A 5,040-nucleotide genomic window follows, 5' to 3' on the forward strand; every position below is an offset into this window, starting at 1 on the left:
GGATCATCTGCCAGAAGAGCCTCCCTAAATGTGCCCCCCTCCCCATTTCAGATGGCAGCCTACCAAAAAGGACATGGAAGAAAGAAGGCTTTTGCTTTTTGCCTGCTTGCCTTCACTCTTGATGACAAGTTCATCTGTCCTGATGATGAGGCATTCCTTCCCTGAGTTTGCAACTCTTTCTTCAAGTACTGAAGACCAGATGAGGTATCCAGCCTCATGGGTTGAACAACTAATAGGTTCTTGGTCTTTTCATTGGGAGACAGCCATTGTTGGACAAGCCAGAACTCAGCTGTACTAGGGTGCTCTAGAATAACAGAACTTATAGAACAAATCTCTCTATATATACAGAAAGGGGATGTGTTAGAACGACTTACAGGCTGTGGTCCAGCTCATCCATTCAGTCCCCGAGGCTGGATGTCTCAGCTGGTCTTCAGAAGACACCAGATTCCTGAAGTAGGCTCTAATGCCAGTGAAGAAATGGACTTGCTAGTGAGGGCGAGAGCAAGCAGGCAAAGAGCAAAAGTTCCTTCTTTCTGTCCTTGTGCAGGTTTCTAGCAGTGGGCATGGCCCAGATTAGACGTGAGCTTTCCCAGATCAGAGGATTAAAGCTCTGTTTTCCCACTTCAAGATTTAGATTAGAAGTAGATCTTTTCACCAAGCAGCGGTGGCGCACGCCTTTAATCCTAGCACTTGGGAGGCAGAGGCAGGCAGATTTCTGAGGCCAGTCTGGTCTACAGAGTGAGTTCCAGGATAGCCAGGGCTATACAGAAAAACCCTGTCTCGAAAAACTTAAAAAAAAAAAAAGTGGATCTTTTCACTCCAGGTTAAGCAAAACTCCATCACAGTATGCCTCTCCATTTTGGGGTTTTGGGTAGTTCTAGATGAAATCAAGTTGACAACCAAGAATCGCCACTAGAGTCTGCAAGCCACTATAATGACCCCTTTGATAAATATCATTCTATCAGAGATTCATTCCATCACTGCTGTTCCTCTAACCCTAACCCAGTGAGACCCTGTCTCAAAAACAAAGTGAACAGTGACATTGGAAGTCATCTTATCAACACCTAGCCTCCATATGCATACATCTGGGGGATACATATGCACATCACACACACACACACACACACACACACACACATACACTCACACACACAAACACACATCACACACACACCCATCACTCATACACTTTCACACACATTTACTCACACATACACTCTTACATATACATCTATGCAATCACATTCATGTATACACACACACACACACACACACACACACTCACACATGTCACTGCATGACAAACTTGAAATCCATAATTCTTGTGCTGTATCCTCTCCAGCCCACATTCTGGCCAAGAAAACATGCATTTGCTCTGTACTCCTTTCTTCTCCACTATAGTCTGGCATGGGCTCAGCTTCCTTCCTGCTGGGAGAGAAGTTGCAGAGGGCCCAGATGGCCATCCGCTGGAGCCATCAACCTGAAGTCACCCTCCTTGGCCAACCTTCCTGTAATTATCCACTGGCTTGGTGAAGCAGAGGGAAGGAGTTTCACATGTTCATTACAATTCCCTCCTCTCTCTGGACTCCTGCTGAAGTAGGGTTTATAAACTTCGTGGGAGCCTAGTGACTGAATCTTCTTTTGGTCTTTGAAGCCCAGCTCTGGGCAGAAGGACCCAGTGCAATGTCCAGACCACACTCCACGTGCAGGAGGTATGGGACTGGCCCCAGGGAAATGGAGGGCCAAGGATCAGATATTCTGGGTCCCTCTTGGTTCTTTCTTATTGGGTAGCTCCACACCCCCTAGCCTCTTGCTTTTCACTTGCAAGATGGAAATAAATATCTACTCCTTTCCAGTAACCAGTTGGAGGTCACAAGAATCACAGAGCCGGTGAGCTTTGGAAAGAGATACTATGAACCATGTAACCAACCGGTTTCTATGCTTCCCAAAGTTACGATGGCATAGGGCTGGTATGTTGACCCCAAGGTTCTGTGAAATTTTCAAATGTCATCAGAGGCATTCAGGAACACACTGAGGAGAGGAGAGGCAGTGAGGAGAGGAGGGGGAGAGAACCAGAGTGACGTTAGGGTGATGGTATCTGAAAGGTGGGTTCAGGTGGTGACAGAGACAGTGGGATTCCAGGTCTTATTCAGAGACACTTCACCTGGGTGGGTCTAGACCGAACACTTGACCTTTCTGAGCCTTCTTGTGTGTGAAAGGGAATATTGTGGTCCCTATTCCATGATACCTTGAGGATAAAGTGAGGTAGTACTGATATTTGGCTCTGGGCAGAGCTTCTAGGAGTCTGCAGTTCTCGAGTGGCTAGGTGCTGCTGTTATCCTGATGTCTATAACATGTTGAGTCCTCTGTGTTTTTTTGGTGAGACCCAGAGAACCAGTTCAACCACTTTCTAAGAGGTGAAGAGCCAGGCACCTTGTCCTCCCTTTCATTCCAATGCTGCCATCTGCTGGTATGAATTAGCATTGCAGCTTCAGGAGCACTCACGCCACACTGGCCTAAGTGTCACTCTCAGGGCACACAGCAGGTCAATCCCTGGCGGGTAGCCAGGAAGCCCATACAAGCCTCAAATCCCGAGGCCCACCATCAGCACGCAGAGATTCTTGGAGGCTTGTCAACAGCAAAGAACAAGTCAACCCAAAGTCTCGTCCATTTTACCTTTTGAATTAGACCGCCCCCAAGGCCTCTCCTGACTTACCACACCATCTTCTGCCGATTCTCAAGCCTCCTTGCCACTACATAACATGCAGTTTTATAAAAACTGTAGACCTAACTGTTCCATGTCAGTTTAAACATCCATGTTACCACTGCCCCCAGTCCAAGCTCTCTGCCTGGCACAGAAAACTGGTGCTCAGCTCATCCACTCACCCCGTAGCCCTCCCAGGCTTTGCTCACAGACAGGTCTGCCCATCTAAATACATGCCTCTCTGTTTCACTGCCGCTAGCTGACTCCCAGGCTCTCTACGGGAGAGCCTGTGAATGCTACCATTTGAAGCTACCATAGGGGAGGGGACCTGGATGTGGTATTGCTGTTCCTCTGTTGCCTTGCCAAGCCCCTTCATCCCTGGGAGTCTCTTTATTCTGTTCTAAGTTGGTTACATGGTCTCAATCTCATCTGGCACGCTGTGTAGTGTGTACAGTGTCTTCACATACACCCAGATAGCCACCCAGCTTCTTTGAAAATAGTGACCACTGCTAAGAGCTGTCTGCCAAGTCCTAGACTCTGGCCATGAACTTACGTTTTGAAGACTTTATTGGCTCCTTTTAAATCTTGCAGGGTATCCTTGCTCATTGTAAATAAGCCTTTTCAGGAATGTGTTTATGAAGGTGTACATGAAAACTGGCTGCCATGTTACTCCCATGATAGGTTTCTAACGCATTATACTGGTGTGGGTACAGGAGTTTTTATGAGGTCTAAAGACATTAGAGGGTAGTCTGGAACATAGGGGCTTACTGGAATGGCTGAGTGGGCATCTTCTTCCTCAGCTTAGCTTGTGTCTCATACCACCATAGCCCCTGGTCCAGGGTTCCTAAAGTCTTCTCTTCACTAGACCTTTGTCACATGTAACGTCTCCCCTGTGCCCAGGGCTTAGAAACTTAACCACTCGAGACTGGGTCTCTCCCAGTTAAGCTCAAAGTCTTACAGCACACAATTCTATGAGCCCCTCTAGGATCTGATCTAGAGCAGTGGTTCTCAACCTTCCTAATGCTGTGACCCTTTAAATCAGTTCCTCATGTTGCTGTGACTCCTAATCATAAAATTGAGACTTCATAGCTATAATCTGTCTACTGTTATAAATCAAAATGTAAACACCTGATATGCAAGATATCTAATATATGACCCCCAAAGGAGTCGTGACCCACAGGTTGAGGACCACTGGTCTAGAACCTGGGAACTAGACCCTCTCGGAGATCCTGATCCATGGTCTTATCATCATGCATGTCTTTTGATTATTCTTCCTCATTGCACCTACTTGTCTACCAGCAGCTGGCACTGACATCTTCTGGCCACTGACTCCCTGTGAAGACACAGATGGCCTCTTGTCCCTACATGGGGTATGTACTGGCTAGTTTTGTGTGTCAACTTGACACAGGCTGGAGTTATCACAGAAGGGAGCTTCAGTTGGGGAAGTGCCTCCATGAGGTCCAGCTGTGGGGCATTTTCTCAATTAGTGATCAAGAGGGTAGGGCCCCTTGTGGGTGGTGCCATCCCTGGGCTGGAGGTCTTGGGCTCTATAAGAGAGCAGGCTGAGCAAGCCAGGAGAAGCAAGCCAGCAAGGAACACTCTCCATGGCCTCTGCACCAGCTCCTGCTTCCTGACCTGCTTGAGTTCCAGTCCTGGCTTCCTCTGGTGATCAACAGCCATGTGGAAGTAAGCCAAAGAAACCCTTTCCTCCCCAACTTGCTTCTTGGTCATGATGTTGTACAGGAATAGAAACCCTGAGTAAGACAGGGTGGATAAGAGGTGCCTAGGGATGCACACCACCACTGCCACCCTCCCTCACCAAATGGCTGGCTGGGGTTGGTTTATGAACACCCCCATCTCTCAAGATCTGAAGGATTGCCATCTCTGTGGGGTATGCGCTACAGAGTCCCAAAGTTCCTGGGGGGAGCTCATTCTCCTTTATTGGATGCCTCCTACCCCAAACACAATGCCTGTCTTTGTTTCAGATTCTTCCTCTTGGGACCCCAAAGCTAGGTGGATGTTTAGATATCTGTTTAGTACTGTAGACACTTTCCCATCCTCTTTTGCTCAAGCTCTGGCTTGCCTTTAAAGTGCACATCAAGATGACGGTCTGTGCGCCCCGTCTTCTAGGCTCCCCTGCTCCTTTCCATCTTGGGAACCGAGTTCTTTCCTGCCTGACTGAAATCCCAGGAAACTAGGCTCCAGGCTCCAGGATCCATCCCAGCTGCCCAATGAGCTGTCCCCTACCTGTCCAGACCAGGACCCATGTGAACTGAGACTAGACCAGTATGTTCCCAAGGAGAACCCAGCAATGGGAGAGATTGGAAACGTTCAAA

The sequence above is a fragment of the Mastomys coucha genome, unplaced genomic scaffold (genome assembly GCF_008632895.1).
Source record: "Mastomys coucha isolate ucsf_1 unplaced genomic scaffold, UCSF_Mcou_1 pScaffold10, whole genome shotgun sequence".
NCBI classification, from domain to species: domain Eukaryota; kingdom Metazoa; phylum Chordata; class Mammalia; order Rodentia; family Muridae; genus Mastomys; species Mastomys coucha.